The sequence below is a fragment of the Biomphalaria glabrata genome, chromosome 16 (assembly GCF_947242115.1).
Source record: "Biomphalaria glabrata chromosome 16, xgBioGlab47.1, whole genome shotgun sequence".
Lineage (NCBI taxonomy): Eukaryota > Metazoa > Mollusca > Gastropoda > Planorbidae > Biomphalaria > Biomphalaria glabrata.
Window position 1 is genome coordinate 11509985 of NC_074726.1, and position 19116 is coordinate 11529100.

The 19116-nt window shown below is 37.8% G+C and overlaps 1 long non-coding RNA gene across 1 annotated transcript in view; it reads left to right on the plus strand.

Moving 5' to 3' along the window:
• LOC129923383 (uncharacterized) overlaps positions 1-6509 on the plus strand; it is a 95635-nt gene extending 89126 nt beyond the window's left edge. Inside the window, exon 4 of the long non-coding RNA XR_008775343.1 lies at positions 6425-6509. This is a non-coding gene — a long non-coding RNA (uncharacterized LOC129923383). The remainder of the gene's footprint in view (positions 1-6424) is intronic.
• Positions 6510-19116: the final 12607 nt, after the last annotated feature.

Below are 19116 nucleotides of genomic sequence, written 5' to 3' on the forward strand. Positions count from 1 at the left end.
TAAAATGGATTTTTTTCTTAAGTGTCTAGAAATATTTGAGAACTTTATTCTTTCCTTTTCATCGCGTTTTTTTTTCACATTCGCCTATCCCATTTAATCTTATAGTCTAATGAATCTTTGGGGCACCACACAAGACTCGTCCACCGTTGTTCTCTATTCCACTTTTTTTTTGTCTTGGATAAAATCTCTTTCGATGACAGACAAGTCCATTCTTTAATGTTATCTTACTATCGATTTCTATGTCTCCATCTTATTGTTTTTCATGGCCCTGTCATCTGGTACTATATGCAGTGTACCATGAGGACTTGAGGGTATGACCATAAAGTTTTAGTATGCGTTTCTCTTTAGGTTTTTAATAGCGCCACCAAATTTATTCATATCGCTTTCTCTTCTTTTTCGCTCTTACGGCTTTTTATTGCTGGAAGAATGTAATCGAGGTCACAGGGTCACGTAGATGTTTCACGAACTCTCAACATAAGGTAATGGTTTGAGTCATTAGAGAGAGTGGAACACTATATACAAAGTAAAGTTTCTCTTTCAGACCTTGCGATCTATGGGGCAGATAATGATAAGGTCATCTGTTTTACGGCCAACGGTTAACAAGCAGGGGGTGTCATGTGGCCAGTACAATGACCAACCGCCTTTACTTTCCTCAAATTAAGTCAGGTACCCATTAGAGCTGGGTGGACTCGGGAGTCTCCCTAAAAATCCTAAAATTCAAAATGTTAGTCTTCACCGAGATTCGAACCCAAGACCCCAGGTTAAAAAGCTAAGCGCTTAAGCACTCAGCCACAGCACCCCAACCCAATTTAACCTCAGTTCATTTTCTATCGACAACAAAAGTGATATATTTCTTTACAACGGTTCTCACAATACATTCTAGCCATGTTATATTGTTCTGTTTATTGAACAATTTAGTGCATAACTTTTTTTTTTCTTCTGCCCGGGAACAGCACTGGATTTTGACTTCCCAAGGCCCGGAGCTATTGAACACATTGGTGTCCTTTTAATTAGCATAAGGTTATTCATTTCTTTGCTTTTGCTTCAAAACTAGACCTATATTTCGGGTAGGGGTGATAACAAGAATAAGCCCTAAGCTATAGCTTTAAGTTACCTATAGATAAATCCAGCGTTGTGCTGGCCACATGACACACTCGTTAACCGTGGGTTTAAAGAAACAGATGACCGTTACACATTCTGCCCCATAGATAAGTCTTAAGTGTCACTGTAGCAGACAACAAATCGAAACAAGGTTAAGTATAGCCGAATACTATCCACGTATGTGACATGATTGTTTATTTGTTTGTAATTGTGATTTGTCTGACTTGTTGAGGTAACGAAGTAATAAAAACATGAAAGAACTTTTAAACTGCTACATTTTTTCCCCGTATATTTTCGTGTATCTCGTATATGTTGGTATAATTTCAATAGCCTTCGCGTCTTTTCGTATAATTCCGCTTGTCTTCGTGCTATTTCGTGTAATCCCGCTAGCCTTCGTGTCTTTTCGTATAATTCCGCTTGTCTTCGTGTCATTTCATGTAATCCCGCTGGCCTTCGTTTCTTTTCGAGTATGTCCGTGTATGTGTGATTTTAATTAAAACCCACATTAAGCCTCCTGTGCGGCTGCCTAGTGGTGCGGTAAGCGCTTCGGACTTTCATCTGGATAATTCTGTGTTCGAACCCATCTCGCCGGGATCCCCTGCCGTCATGCACGAGGTTTGGGTTAGGTCGCAATAGGCTTCACTTCTGAAGGCGCGTCTGATACTGATAAAAACATAACATTGCTTTGGAATGTACAAATAGTTGCTAGAAGCAGCAGAAGCGGCGCTCAGGCCAGCGAACTGATGGGCAGGGGAAAGACAGGAAATAGACATTCTCGAAAGTGTTTCTGGGCGCCACATCGGCTTCCTCCCCTTTGTTTTCTCGCCCCAGACTCGCCGCCTTTGATATACCTATTTAACGGTTAATATAGATTAGAAGAGAAAGAGAGAGAAAAAAAATATCTTTTCGTTTGTCTGTATTCAGTGACTCATTTCTGACTGTGAGGGTGGAGCAGGGCTGGGAGGTCAAAGGTCGACTCAGGACGGCTCTAGGTGTGTGTGTGTGTGTGTGTGCTTTTCACCCGTTACCTGGTCGCAAGGTAGGAGCTTAGCAGAAAAGCACTGTGGGTGGGAGAGAGTCGGGGGGAGGGTGGTTGACGGGGGAGGGGCAGTGTACTCTGGCAGGTGGGCGTGTCGGGTAGCCTGCCAAAAGGAAAACAAAAAAAAAAGGGAGGAAAAGAAAAAAAGAAAAGAAAGAGGGAAAAGTCAATCAGTGAACTCCACAGAAGCACGCGATCTAAGAACGAATGCGATTGGTTCAATTCTTAGATAGGGCATGTCATGTTTCGCTAGATGACAACGTCATTTGGCTGGAAGAAACCGAAGCAGACGAGAAGAGGGTGGGCGAACTTCAAATGACCTATTACCCGTTAAAACATTGATTTAAAAAAAAGAGAGAGAGAGAGAGAGAGAGAGAGAGAGAGAGAGAGGCCCAATATTTCATGCTTACCGGTAACGTAAGCCTATGTTGTACTAAAGGATTATAAATTATAAACTTAAACTGTATTTATATTAATTTATAGGGTGAAGTGAAAGAACCATGTCTCGGTAGCATTACAACGGGAATGAGCGAATTACAAAAATAAATAAAGGAACATTGTGTTAGATTAAGTTTTGTTTAAATTCATATTTATAAGATTCATAATAATTAATAATAAAAGGATATTTAGCAAGCGTTCTTTTAGATAGGATAGAAGACTTAAAAGTAAAGTAGCAATTATACATAAATATAAAACACTGAACCATAATCTTCAGAGATAAAGGCACATTCCTCATTTCATATGCTGGGACACGTTTGTTCAAATGCTCCTTCTTCCCTAGTGTTATTAGAGAATGAAATGGGTTGCCTGAGTCAGCCAGCAAAACCCAAGACTTGACAGAATTTAGGTCATTGATTAATATGTATGACGAGATTGACCTAGGAACACGCGTAGGGCGTTATCGTCCTCTTTTTAAAGTAACGTCTGTATTTTATAAGATAAGATAAAGACCAAAGATACCAACCATAAGCGGTGAAATACCGACCTAAATATTATATGCCCTTTTTCAGTCCGTAGCATCTTTTGATCAGAACACTATGGACGAAACATGATACTCACACAGCAGTTCTCCACACAGCTGATGTGTCCGGAAGAATAGCAAGTGCCAATAAAAGTACAAAACTAATGTTTCCCTTTCAGACATTGTGCTCCTTAGGGCACCTGTTTATGTCAGCACAACGAGCAACCGCCATTTACTTTCCCCCCAACTTGTGTCAGGTACCCATTAGAGCTGGGTGGACTCAGAGGCGCCCAAAGATCATCGGAATTAACAATCCCAGTCTTCACCAGGATTCGAGCCTGGGACACTTGGTTCGGAAGCCAAACGCTTTACCCTTCAGCCACCGCGCCTGCAAGCAAGTGTCAATACTGTCTGAGATTTGCCGCATCCCAGGTTCTGTCAGGATGTAGCACTTTGTGGGTCACCGGCTCCTGACCTTTCCTCAGTGTTGACTTCCGACGCCTTTCCCATGTTTGTACAAATGCTCCTTCTTCCCTAGTGTTATTAGAGCATGAAATGGGTTGCCTGAGTCAGCCAGCAGCCAACCAGCAAAACCAAGGCAGCACAGGAGCTTTGCCTACCAAGGCTATCGAACCATTCTACCCGAAGCTTACAGCTGTTCTCTTTTGGCCCTTCTCCTGTCAGTGATAACAATTCCGCCGAAGCCAATATGTGAGTACAAATGAAGACCTGGGGTTGGACTGGTTGTCCAAAGCTATTTGAGACGCATACCCTCAGAAGTATTTAATAGGTAGTGCAGTGCTAAAATCCATTAACATTACCAGCACTAACATTCTACCATCGGACAGGAGAGACGTGTTCGCCTTGGTTAGCAAACCACATATATTAATCTAAAACTTCCTCGCTGCTGAACCGCCTGAAAATATTTGAAAGGTTTCGAAAATCAACCAAATTGAAGTATAAAGAGTCAGCATGGAATGTTGAGCTATATGTTCCAGTCTCTAGAACAAACAAAAAAAGATGAGGGGGGAGGGGGAGGGCTAGCAATGAGTGCCAGATTTCTTCGTATTCTTCGTTTCAGACGTTTCATTATTTAAATGATTTTTCTTTTCGATTTTTTTTTATTATTTACATTTTTTAAATATTTTATTTTGGGCCAATCGCATCCACCAGTTAATGCTTTTTTTCCCCATCGAACACATTAGAAAAAAAAATCATTATTGATTTTGCGTTGTCTGTCTGTGTCAGATTGATCCGAAAACAAATAGCTCTTTTTCACAACCAGTTCTCACCATTCTACTTAAAATAGAAATTTGGTGTTATAGTCTATTTTGTCACTTCTGAAAGCCAACTCTTTGGTTCATACAATAAAATATAAGTAAAAAAAATTCAATACCACCTTTGAGATCCCGTGATCTATGAGGTAGTGATGTAAAGGTCATCTGTTTCCGGTTAACGAGGCTGTCACGTGGCCAGCACAACGACCAGTACTTCCTCCAACGTATCTCAGGTACCCATTAGAGTTTGTAACACTCTGCCGATGAGTTGATGTTGAAACCAATTCAAATCAAATGTAGGGTCATAAGAGAACACGGCATTTTCTTTTGGACTTAATGGGGTGCGCCCTGGCTGAGTAACTAAGCGCCTGTCTTCCGAGCCTGGGATCCTGGGTTCGAATCTCGGTGAAGGCTGGGATTTAAATTTCGGGATTTTTTATGGGCGCCCCTGAGTCCACCCAACTTTAATGTGTACCTGACTTTAGCTGGGGAAAGTAAAGGCGGTTGGTCGTTGTGCTGGCCACGTGACATCCTGTTTGTTAACCCTTGGCTAAAGAAGCAGATGATCTTGATATTATCTGCCCTAAAGATCGCGAGGTATGAATGGAATCTTTATTCTTTACTTTAGTGGCGAGAAAGAATACAAAGAAAGGACATCGGACCAAAAAGTATGCTAGCCAACCAACCATTTGGGCAGTCTACCAGTCGTTTATTGAACAGTCGGGAAAATCAATGGTTGTTCATGAGCACATTCACTGATTGGAGCTGTTGTCATTGTCAGTCCTAATGGAATTCATCCATACATTCATTAGCTTTAGAGTTCTATTGCTTTGATCTAATTAGTATTTTATAAAGTTTTTTTTTTCACTGGACTTGGTGTGGAGATTTTTTTCACTGGACTTGGTGTAGAGTTTGTTTTCACGTGACTTACACTCCAAATGGCTGCTAGACTCAATGTTACCAGCTCATTGGACGTTATTGTTATATACCAATATAAATATACACACAATACTTTGGTTGAGGTATTCACATCTCATATAATTCTCCTTCACCCATCACTTCACCAAATATCATCACCTTCACCATAACCTGTCCCTTAGTCTGTCGGACCGTTGGGGCACAACACAAGATCTGTTGGTTGTCTTTCTACATTACTCTTTGACTTTTGCTTTGACTTTCAATGACAAGCCCGTCTATTTTTTTTTTTTATGTTTTTTTTTCCTATCGCTTTCTCTGTTTGCCTCTTATAATTTTAGCTGGTACTGTTCCCTGAAGGAAGGTCTTTGCCAGCTCTTAGATTCACAAGGTCCTTATGGCTTGCATAACGTGAATATACCAGGACAAACAAAATAGCACTACAAGCTAACTAAAACTTTGCGTTTTCATTAGACGACCAAAGATTTGTCTGAAGTGGTCTGCCATAAAAAGACCATTGTACATTGTAGGTCTACAAGCCATAGTGCCAAGAAGAAAGCCTGTCATCAGCTATGGTCGGAACAATGTCAACATTACAAAGGTTTGGTCCGAGGGAATGACAAGAAACCGATTTACTTTGGAATTAGCAATGTTACAGGTTCTGCCTGGTTGTAGTACTGTGTGTGTTGCAAGATTCTCAGTGATTCTCCTCTTGGTTCATTTTGTCAGCCTTCTGATTTTTTAAAAACTGTTTAGCAGCAAGTCTGCGAAGGTTTAGATTCATATATTTTGCTAGGCTAACAAGTCTGTCTTGTCTGATGGTACACTACTAAAATATTTGAACAACTCTTTTTTTTTTACTGCCTTCTTCAGTGACGTAGATAGGAATTTGCCATCATTTGGGGGGCGCTGGGCCTCTCTGGGGACCCCTGCATGAGATAATGGCTTAATATTTATTGTAAACACTCATTTTGGGGCACCCATCAAGTGGGGGCCCGTGGGAATTTTCAAATTCTTCCCCTGTCCCCCACCGTAGCTACATCACTAGCCTTTTTTTATTTAAAGACATTTTGCTGATCTGAATTCTATAAAAAAAAAAAATAGTAACATTTAATTTTTTTTTCTTTTCAGACAAAGATGTGAGAACAAGAGATAAAGAGACACTTAGATCAAAGAGAAATATGGAGCAGACGTGACAAGTCTTAACAGTAAAAAAAAAACAACGTGACGAGACAACTATACACTAAGTTTATTCTTGGAAGTCATTGTAACCCTTTGGGATCATGAAGGGACACATTTGCTCCTGTACAAGATGAGACACTCTTGAGTCAGCACGGTCTAGATCAAAATACTTTTCAGAAACAGTAACCTGTTAAAAGATGCTTATGTAAGACTACAACGTATATTTAAACCTTGAATTCCTGGCTTTACATTAAAACTTTCAATTTTGTGGATTATCAAAACATTGTAATTAATTTTAACGCGAATGGTTTACTAGAGATTTGCTTCTATAGCTTAGAATTAAGACCTAGACTTAGACCCTCCAGCGCCGTTCAACGCATTGGACGGCAAATTGTCTCCATAGAGATCTGTCACTGGCAACTTCTCCCCATTCGGCTTCCACTGCTCTTAGGTTCTACATGAAGGTGTGCCACTAAGTTTAATGAGGACGTCACTGTTTGCGCATTCCTCGCATTGGCCTCCATTTCATTACAACTTTTGGTATGCGTGAGTCATTCTGTCGGAGGACATGTCCAACAAATCTCATGCGACGCTCTGTCATAACTTTTTTAAGTAGTCGGGAACTGTTCGGCATTTGATTTCTTTGTTAAAGACACGATCTCTGTTACTGACTCCTGCTTCTGTGATGGATAACCGGATTAGATATTTTGGTGCTTTTGGTGTAAAAGAATACGTAAGCTTCTACGTAACAAGTACCTGATAATTTATGTGCAAAGCTCGATGAGGTAGACTTACTTCCAATATGCAACACTTATTTTTCTCATATCTTGCAGAAGAGCGGGTAGAGTACATTTAAGATTATCTGGATTTCTGCCTTTAACGCGTCTAACAGGATGCTGTCATGTCCTGCAGATTCGCCGATTTTCAGTTTCTCGATTGCGCAACGGATTTCTTCCTTAGTGGGTGCACAGCACTTGATAAGCAGATCTCTTGCAATTCGCAGTATTTCTAGTGGGTTTGCAGGACTAGGTCTGTTCAGTAGCTCGTGAACATGTTCGATCCATCTCTTCTTCTGTCCTACTTCCTTTGCTATGGCGACTTCGTTCTTGTCCTTTACTGGTCTCTCTGGCTTGGCACATTTTTCTGATATCATTTTAATGAAAGTTTACAGGTCATTAGTGCTTCTCTGTACAGGTCTTTAGTGTTGTTCTGAACAGGTCTTTAGTGCTGTTCTGTACAGGTCTTTAGTGCTGTTCTGTACAGGTCTTTAGTGTTGTTCTGTACAGGTCTTTAGTGTTGTTCTGTACAGGTCATTAGTGCTGTTCTGTACAGGTCATTAGTGCTGTTCTGTACAGGTCATTAGTGCTGTTCTGTACAGGTCTTTAGTGCTGTTCTGTACAGGTCATTAGTGCTTCTCTGTACAGGTCTTTAGTGCTGTTCTGTACAGGTCTTTAGTGCTTCTCTGTACAGGTCTTTAGTGCTTCTCTGTACAGGTCTTTAGTGCTGTTCTGTACAGGTCTTTAGTGCTGTTCTGTACAGGTCATTAGTGCTGTTCTGTACAGGTCATTAGTGCTGTTCTGTACAGGTCATTAGTGCTGTTCTGTACAGGTCATTAGTGCTGTTCTGTACAGGTCTTTAGTGCTGTTCTGTACAGGTCATTAGTGCTTCTCTGTACAGGTCTTTAGTGTTGTTCTGTACAGGTCTTTAGTGCTTCTCTGTACAGGTCTTTAGTGCTTCTCTGTACAGGTCATTAGTGCTTCTCTGTACAGGTCTTTAGTGCTGTTCTGTACAGGTCTTTAGTGCTTCTCTGTACAGGTCTTTAGTGTTGTTCTGTACAGGTCTTTAGTGCTTCTCTGTACAGGTCTTTAGTGCTTCTCTGTGCAGGTCATTAGTGCTTCTCTGTACAGGTCTTTAGTGCTTCTCTGTACAGGTCATTAGTGCTTCTCTGTACAGGTCTTTAGTGCTGTTCTGTACAGGTCTTTAGTGCTGTTCTGTACAGGTCATTAGTGCTGTTCTGTACAGGTCATTAGTGCTGTTCTGTACAGGTCATTAGTGCTGTTCTGTACAGGTCATTAGTGCTGTTCTGTACAGGTCTTTAGTGCTGTTCTGTACAGGTCATTAGTGCTTCTCTGTACAGGTCTTTAGTGTTGTTCTGTACAGGTCTTTAGTGCTTCTCTGTACAGGTCTTTAGTGCTTCTCTGTACAGGTCATTAGTGCTTCTCTGTACAGGTCTTTAGTGCTGTTCTGTACAGGTCTTTAGTGCTGTTCTGTACAGGTCTTTAGTGCTGTTCTGTACAGGTCTTTAGTGTTGTTCTGTACAGGTCTTTAGTGCTGTTCTGTACAGGTCTTTAGTGCTGTTCTGAACAGGTCTTTAGGTTGTTCTGTAAAGGTCTTTAGTGCTGTTCTGAACAGGTCTTTAGTGCTGTTCTGTACAGGTCTTTAGTGCTGTTCTGAACAGGTCTTTAGGTTGTTCTGTAAAGGTCTTTAGTGTTGTTCTGTACAGGTCTTTAGTGTTGTTCTGTACAGGTCTTTAGGTTGTTCTGTAAAGGTCTTTAGTGCTGTTCTGAACAGGTCTTTAGTGCTGTTCTGTACAGGTCTTTAGTGTTGTTCTGAACAGGTCTTTAGTGCTGTTCTGTACAGGTCTTTAGTGTTGTTCCGAATAGCTCCTGTTGCCAGTGGTTCTATATAGCTCCGCGTTTTTATCTACTCTTTGTTGGAAATGTTTCTTTCAGAATCTTTTCACTATATGTTGACAGAACAGGATGAACCAACTCGCCCTGTGGAGACTAATAAAGCATTGGAAGAAGTCTCGGGCTCCATTACTTCATTACTTCAAACAAAGAAACAGAAAAACTCTTTTGTTCCTTTGGCAATTAAATCGTTAAACAAAAAGTAACTTGCTGTTGAAAATTTCGCATGGGGTATGAACGTATATCTTGTGTGTTACTGTACAAATGCTCTAATCATGTATTGTATTTTGTAAAGTACAATTGTAAAACACATTTTCTCACGAATAATAAAGATTATTATTATTATTATTATTATTACTATTATTATTATTATGTTAGAGCCTGGAAATGAACTATAGAATTGTTTGTGAGGAAGATTACGGAAAGAGATGTGGGCTATACGCGCAGTCACGTGATCGAAATTTGTGTTGCAGAGTGCTGACGACTATTCTGACTTATAATATCTATTTTTGTAGATGTTAAATTGGTACCTGGTCACTGCTAGGCAATGGGGTTAGTTCGGAGTCAGTGTTTCGGTCCTTGTCGGGGCTTATTTATATGTTTCGCCATAATTTGTTTCCCTTCTTCTCTCAATTACATGGATCACCTCTATGTTACATGTCATGTTTCTCCTTTCAAACTAGTAGACTTTACATTACTTAATGGGACATAAGCCATGAATTATTACAATTCCAACAGGATGACAACTTACTCCCCTTGAATTGTATATCAATATCATTTCCAATGTGTATACTAAAATTACATAGATCTAGAGTTCTAGCCAGGTAACAAAAAATAATAAATAAATAAACTTCTCAAACATGTTTATCTTTCTCCTACTTTTTCTTTCTGAAGGAATTTTAGCTGCCCCTTTAAAATCTCAAAAACTGTTAAAGATGTGAAAAATCATATTTCACAATACGTTGTGGCTTGCAGAGTTTCAGCTATAGTTTGTTTTCTAAACGCAAACTGTTTTGTTTAAAAAAATTAATTATGCAATCGATTTTATTCTCATATAGAGTACACCACATATAGAACAATTCATGAATATAAGGGAGATAATGGTAACAATAAGTTAGATAAGAAAGAATGGACATTCTACCTCATTGCTATTAGAACATGGCGGTTGGCCTGAATGTACTTAGGAGCAGAGTTTAAATCTCTAACTAGCATGAATGACTAGATATAAACATATTATTCCAGGGGCGCCCGCAGGATTTTTTTTGTAGGGTGGTGCAAGCTGACACCTATGAATCAAATACGTAGCTTCAACTCTCAATAACTTGACTAAAGCTTCTCATTGAGATGGTCAAACTGGCGATGGACGTTTATCGTGCACAGTACTGGTATTCTTCTTAACGTTCCAGCTCTTGCATCGTTTTAGTATAAAGACACAACAGGTTGAACTGAGCATTATTAGTGCTCGAAAAGCGAGACGTTAATGAAGAAACTAACGAATCAAGATACGTAATGTAAAGACATGTTCTGTAACAACTCTAAAAATCCAAACATGTGGTTTTAGCTCGTGTGTCTGTTGACTGCTAATTCTGGGCAGCCCAAACTCAATACCAAGTTTGTCTGCCAGCAGTCTCGCCTTACTCCTTGAAGTGTTCCTCTCAGTATGGTCACGTTGGTTTTTGATTATGTCAATGAATTCGTATTTCTAGCTCCATTGTGTCTCACACAAAGGTGGTAAATTGAAGCACAAACGCTCTGACTTGAGATTGATTGAGACACCTACAGAATTACGATCATATGGTTCGCCAGGAAATCAAGAAAAGAAATAGAATGATATCTTATCTACAAGACCTTTTTTTTCAATACATATTACTTTAAATCTATGTATAATCGGAAAGGTGTTGTATTTAAAATTTTAAAAATAAAAAAGCAAGCGAAAAACTTGAAGAATCTCAGACAACTAGCGTGCTTTTTTTCTCACTATAGAAATACATACAATAAAAAACAACAACAACAACAAAACAACAACCCAATGAGCCACTGTATTTCATCTCCTACATATTTCTATCCCTAGACTTGGAAATGCGCAGCATACAATCAGAAAATGTCATCGCACTTAAAAACACTTTTATTTTCTTATCTTTGTTTACTTTAGCATCCATTAACTAGTTCTTGTCTAGAACTTTTTGATCTAAAATTCTAACACTAGTAGTGTACAAAAAGTATATCTTATCTTATCTTATCTTATACAAATACAGAAGTTACTTCAAAAAAGAAAATCTTGCTATCTAGGTCTGCATCTAAAGAATCTATTTAAACTTAACATGTGTTCAGGTTAGTGTCATTAAAGTAAAAGCCTATGCAATATTTAAACTTATCTTATAAATTACTTCAAAAGAGATGATAATTTTGCCCTATACGCTCTATATCTCAATCTAGTTATGCATTTTAATTTGTAATATTAATAGTAATCTTTATTATTCGTGATGAAATTTGTTTCACAATTGAGCAAAAATTAATAGACTCTACATGATTAGAGCAATCATTTGTTCGATAGCATACAAGACATACGTTTATACATTGCATTACATTGTTGACATATTGTGACGTACACAGTGCATCAGACGTAACGCGAATGGAACTCTCTTGTAGAAATAAAATTAGCATAACAGTCATTTCTAAGACATGAATTAACAAAATAAATAATTAGATAAATGCGAAAATGTTTCCTGGTTAAAAATAATTTTAAAAAATTGAAAATGTCCAGAAAATCAAATTGGTCTTTGAATCTTTTGGCACCCCACTCCGGGGCAAGATGCCCCTTCCCTTGCCCTGCCCCCTCACTACACCTCTGATTATACATCAGTAAGAATCTCTCTAGTTATTTCTAATTAAAGAATGTTTTTTAAATTGCGATGATTTAAAGTTTAGACATGATCTAGATCAGTGGTGCACGGTGGTATAGTTCAGGCCTCAAAGCGGCATTCACATGGAAACGTCTGTATTGGGAGGCAGATAAGCTAACTGGGGATAGAAGGAGGCCTCCAATGGGTTTCCATCGAACGTTCTGGCGAACAAGCCTCGCAGGTGGAGAGGATGAAAGAAAGGCTTAGAAGAACCATCAGCCACACCGCTCGTCACAGGGACATACGATAAAGTGAAGACTTCATTCAAAGTTTAATATTAGAACAACTTAGCTAGCAAAGTGAATTCCTGGCTAGCAAAGTGAATTCCTGGCAGAGAAATGTATTTTCCTTTAACCTCTACTTTATTAACAGACAAACTTTCAATAGTGAATCTCGTCTCTCTTGTATGTGGCTTTATAACAGCAGTGACTGCCCAATCTGGTAAGCTCATTCCTATTATCAAAAACATATATGTATATATTGTCTCTCTTGTATGTGGCTTTATAACAGCAGTGACTGCCCAATCTGGTAAGCTCATTCCTATTATCAAAAACATATATGTATATATTGTCTCTCTTGTATGTGGCTTTATAACAGCAGTGGCTGCCCAATCTGGTAAGCTCATTCCTATTATCAAAACATGTATGTATATATTGTCTCTCTTGTATGTGGCTTTATAACAGCAGTGGCTGCCCAATCTGGTAAGCTCATTCCTATTATCAAAACATATATGTATATATTGTCTCTCTTGTATGTGGCTTTATAACAGCAGTGGCTGCCCAATCAGGTAAGCTCATTCCTATTATCAAAACATATATGTATACATTGTCTCTCTTGTATGTGGCTTTATAACAGCAGTGGCTGCCCAATCTGGTAAGCTCATTCCTATTATCAAAACATATATGTATATATTGTCTCTCTTGTATGTGGCTTTATAACAGCAGTGGCTGCCCAACCTGGTAAGCTCATTCCTATTATCAAAACATATATGTATACATTGTCTCTCTTGTATGTGGCTTTATAACAGCAGTGGCTGCCCAATCTGGTAAGCTCATTCCTATTATCAAATATATATAAAAATGTAATACTTAATTACGTTACCTTTGTCATACAACCTAAATATATTTTGATTTTTTTTTTGTTCTATTTATTTCAAAAGAGATAAGGTCTACTTAATATGTTGTATTTAAAAACAACATATTTTAAAAAGTGTCACTTACCGGTACAGCGTATCCCTCATATAACTCAGTGCACTAATGTCTATCAACCCTTGACAACTTGCTCGTATTCATTAAGACATTTTTTAGTCTAACTAGGCCATGTGACGTAGTGGATTTTTTTTCTTTGACGTCATATGGAATAAATTCTTCAAATGAAATCTTAAAGAAATCGGTGCATTATTTATTAAACATCGTCATCTGACTCGTATTAAAAAAGACAAACTAGCTAGATTTAGATCTAATCTAGATTTCTTAAACTAGATCTAGATTTTTAAATCTAGATCTAGTTTTTTTTTACACCAGATCTAGAGTTTTAAAACTAGATCTAGATATATTTTTTTTACACTAGATCTAGAGTTTTAAAACTAGATCTATATTTATATTCTAATTAATATCATTGTATATTCAAGATCTAGAATTTCTAGGTCTAGTTTAGGATATAGACTAGATCAAAATATAGAATTTCAATTACTAGGCTTAAAGTGTAGATTTTGATTTCCAAATGTCTAGATCAATATTACAATGTTGTAAAATACTAAAATGAACTCTTTCTCTCCGTAATTATTTACCACATTCTTGTGAAATCAACGCTGGTATCGTCGGTTAGGAGAGAAGGAGTTAATCTACTATTTTTAAATTTAATGTTGTATTCAGTCTATTGATAAATTATCTAGGCTTTTTGTTCACATAAATCTTATCTAAATTACATCTAAATTATTCCAAATTTGTATGTTATATCTAGATCTAGTAGGTATAGATCTTATGAGTTTTAAATTAGAAGTTTAGTTTAGGTAGAGCTGTATCCTCATGCTAGTACCATTTAAATGAAAATGCCAATATCTCTGTTGTTAACTGTGCTGGGACATCGAGCAGACGTTGACGCAGTACAAGCTCGATACCTGTTCTTTCTTCTTTTTTTTTTCAATTAGAAATCAATGCCAAAAGATTATCTGAAATCACTCGTCTGACATATTGTACATAAACGGTAGATGTCATACCGTAATGTGTAATATATCTCTTTATCAATAATAGGCTATTAGTTTGTTATTAAATTAACAGCAATGCATGGTCGTGTAGTTAGCGATTATCTCGACGGTTCCACATTCAAATCCTAATAGCTGCCATCCCCCGTCGTATAGCGGGATGTTTGGACAAGGAAAAAAATAATCTTTAACTTTGAAGGAACATCCGAAACACGTGAGACATTTTTTAGAAAAAAACCAACATTATTTACAACTGCAGATGAATCTTTAAAATATTATTACTTTTGACAATCAAAATAAAATCACGTCTTGAATATCCTTGCGAATAGGCGGAGATCCGACCGTGATCCGACGTGGGTCGCCTCTGAGTTTGTGTGATAACACAAACTCTTTGTAATTTTTTTTTGTTCTAAATATTAAATAGAAATAATTTGTGCAAATTTAAAAACGCCCAATTATCTCGTTTCGACCTACTCATGCTGCCCCCCCCCCCCCCCAACTAAACCCTGATAGTCTGTTTCCGCACCAATTTCACTCTATACCAGTGTTTCTCAAACTTTTTTGTCTGGCGGCACAGTAAAAAAACTTCAAAAATTTCGCGGCACAACACGAAGAGCAACAGTTGTTTTATAATAAAAAATAAAAAAAAGATTTTACCTGTTTTTAAGTATTACATTTAATGTGAAGGGTGTACCTGTTTTTGAGAGCAAATGCGATCTAATCGAGGCTCCAGAGCCGACAAACAAGCTCGCATTTACGTCGTCTATTGTAAGAAGTCTCTCTCTTTTCATAGACTTGATTTCAATCAGTGCTGAAAATCAAAACTCACAAAACCATGAAGATGCAAATGGTAGAATTACTTTGATTGCTTTTAAACTGATTGCAGGATATAACTTGTTGATTGAAATCCAAAACACATCCAGGCTTTTCTCGGCAAAACTTGACTTAAGAACTGCATCGTTTTTTAAATCATTGAACTGCTCTGCTTCTTCAGTTGTCAGATTTGTAGCTTCATTGTTTCCAAATGGATAGCTGACCCATTTATACTCATTACTTCCAACTGTTGGAAAGTAATGCTGCAATGCTGACTGCAAGTGTGTCAAAGTGTCCAGAATTTCGGGGGTGATTTCTTTATTTGAAGCACATTCATTGTAAGTAGGAAAGCAGTCGAAGACTCCTTTCGAGATCTTACTTTGCCACTAAGACAATTTTTCACTAAATGATCTCAGTTTTGAGGAGTGATTATGGTTTCCGATGGTCCTTGAAGACTTAAATTCAATGAATTTAATTTGTCAAATAAATCAAAGAGAAATGTCACCTTAACCCACCAGATCTCGTCATGAATAAAAATCCAAAGTCTTTTTTGTTTTCAGCCTCCAAGAATGAAATCAGCTCAGCCTTGAGTTGGTCGACACGCTTTAACACTTTTTACCCTGGAGAGCCAAGGAACGTTGGTGTGATATAGGAGACATTTGTAATCTGAATCCATTGCTTCACCAAGCTCTGAGAAAAGTCGGGATCCATCGGTCGAGATTTGATGAAGTTTACAACTTCAATCACTTGATCCAGAGCAAACATCAAATCTTTCCGTAAAGATTTGAAGGCAAGAGCTTCTCTGTGGATCATGCAGTGAACAACTAATACATTTGGATTTTCTTGACGCACAAGAGTAATGAATCCCTATTTCCCTGCATGGAGGCAGCCTTCGGTGCAAACGCTGACACACTTTTTCCACTGTAGTTTGAATTGTTTTCGTTCACTACTTTGAAAATATCTTCGCCTTTGCTCGTAGTTGGTAAGTCTTTGCAAAATAAGAATTCGTTGACACATTTTCATCCTCTTAGAACCGAATAAAAGCTAGCAGCTGGGCTTTGCCGCTAACGTCAGTGGATTCATCAACTTGAAGAGACCACAGCAGAGACACTTCATCGTCAGTCACGTCGAAGTGTTCGCAGATTTGATCTTGTAAATCTGACGATAAGTCTTCAATTCTGCGCGAGATAGTATCATTTGACAAAGGAACTTTTTTTTAACTTTTTCGGCGGCATCGGGTCCAAGGATAGTTTCAGCAACTATTGCTAAAGATGGTGCAATGACTGATTCAGCCTCTGTGTGTGCTTTCTTGCGTTTTGCTAATAACTGAGCAACCTTATAACTTGCAATCAATCCCTTTTCTGGCAGCTTTAGGTATTTCGTAAGTTTCTTAGTTGTTTATTTTGTTGAGCCCTGATGTTTTCAAAGTATTCCTTCGGTTGCGCTTTTACCGCTGTATGTTTTGTTTCCAAGTGTCTCTTCAATTTGCTTGGAACAAGCGCCTTAGAGCTGAATTGCAGATCAGACAGAATGGCAATTGAGAATCTTCAGGTCCCGAAGATATGAAACCATATCCGATGTAATCTTCTTTGTACCTTCGTTTGGTTCCTTGCTTTTCATTTAACGCTATCGCAGTTTCATTCTTTCTCCATGGATAACAATGAATAATGCTTATTGATAATTTGTTATTATTAGCATACACCTAAACAATTTACATGAAACACATCGCTTATTATTATCGTTACCAATTCAAGAACTGCTGTGCGTCTGCTAAGGCGGCCTACATTTGAGTCGTTATAATAATATATATATATAGTGGAAAATTCCATAACCTGAATAAATAACAGCCCTTTCCGTAACTATGGAGCGATCCACTACTATTACTGGTCGTTGCAAGTGTGGATGTCATCGCAACGTAAACTAAACATTTAATAATAGGCAGACCTGTGGTTTTCTGAAAACTCCCGCGGCACACCTGCAAATCTACGGCGGCACACTAGTGTGCCGCGGCACACAGTTTGAGAAACACTGCTCTATACCAAACTCGCGCTGAAAGCTGTAACTGTGGTAGACTCATTTGAATTTGATCTGGTCATTTAGATTGTCCCAAGTGGTATTTTTTCCCACCTAAATGTAACTTCCGGTGCCACTGTAAGCTAGGGAAGTGCTACAACAACGGTTCGTGTCAGAATAACGTTGGCTGTGAGCTGGGATACTTTGGAGAACTTTGTCAATATGGTAAGCATATCATAAATGTATGTTAAGCATCTCAGAACTGTATGATAAGCTTCTTAGAACTGTATGATAAGCATCTCAGAACAATATGGTATGCATCTAAGAACTGTATGATAAACATCTTAGAACTGTGTGATAATTATCTCAGAACTATATGATAAGCATCTCAGAACTATATGGTATGCATTTAAAAACTGTTTGATAACCATCTAAGAACTGTATGATAAGCATCTTAAAACTGTATGTTAAGCATATCAGAACTGTATGATAATCATCTTAGAACTGTATGATAAGCATCTCAAAACTATATGATAAGCATCTCAGAACTATATGGTATGCATCTAAGAACTGTAAGATAAACATCTTAAAACTGTACGATAAGCATCTTCGAACTTAATGGTGTCTCATAACGAGTATTCTGTTCATATGGTAAACGTCTTATCTGTGTATTGTTAAGGTCTCATATGTGTATGTCAGCCCAGATGGTCATAATCCATGTTTTTCCCCGCATCGATTCACATGACATATTTCGTTATAGTTATGGCAGATTATTGAATGTACATAGGCAAGGGAGGTTGGATGACAAACAAAATAAGGGGGGTTGGGGGAATAATTTGTCTTCAAAATAGCGTGACCTCATTTCTTTGCCTTTTACCTTTGGTTTTTCTTTTGAATTTACAACTAGTTCAGTTATTACTCTACAATATCCTCAATATTCCATTTAGACTACACAAATCTATAAATGGTTATAACCTGTGAAAAATAAAATTTAAAAAAAAAAGCTTTTTTTCGTAGTCTTGTTTCAAAAGCGAATTAAAGAGTTGAGCAATGTTGTCAAGGGAGATAACTGGAGATATCTTAGGTAAAAGTGATATTTCAATGATTATGTACCTTAAAAAAAAAAAACCATATCCTATGAATGCTTGTTTCAGAAGCTAGCAAAAATTTTAAATCCAAACATAAAAAAAATAATTTTTAAAGGACTTTGTTTACATTATGTCAACAAGCAGCTAGTGAAAGATTTAAAGTTAAACGGATATTTGCAATAATCTATGTTGAGTTTTAATTAAATGCCAATACAGTATATTAAAATAAGCAACTAAAATATAAGTAAAATTCAAAACATGTATCTATAGCATCTACCTGAATTCTATTCGGTTAGTTCACCTACAAGAGCATCATGACATGCTGAGGTGGATAACAAATGTAGATAGTTTTTTCTTAAAAGATAGTCACATCTTATTTCATTCCAGCGTACACTGAATTGAGCTTCCATTTAACAGTTAAATTATACCAAGTTCTAGATAACTTAAACTGAGTGTGTCGGAATGCGAATTGTATTCTTTATCCTGACCAATTTAAGATACAGGTAGAGAAACCTTTATTTTGGAAGACCACATTACTGGGTACATCTTGCCTTTTGGCAGTCAAAATATTTGAATTTTATTGTTTTGTACAAAACCAAGGCGTAAGTACTTCGTTTTGTTTCACTTCCGTTGCATATAAGTCTTGTTTATTATTTTTCAAAAAGCTACTTAAAAATATTAACGCCATTCTACACGTCTCTCTCGAAACCGTAAAAATAAATTTCTTTTAGAAAATGTTTAGGCCAATAGGAAGGTAAAACAATGTCAATGCTCTGGTGAAGATGGAAGAAAGCCCCAACAAGCATGCGAACGCTTTTATGGCGGTCACCTGCTGGGCCGATTTAGTCAAGAGAAGGATTATGGGAGACTTTCCCTTCCCGTGTGCTTGGCCTTTGGCCCCAACTCTGATCTGAGCGTCTCGAGATATGAG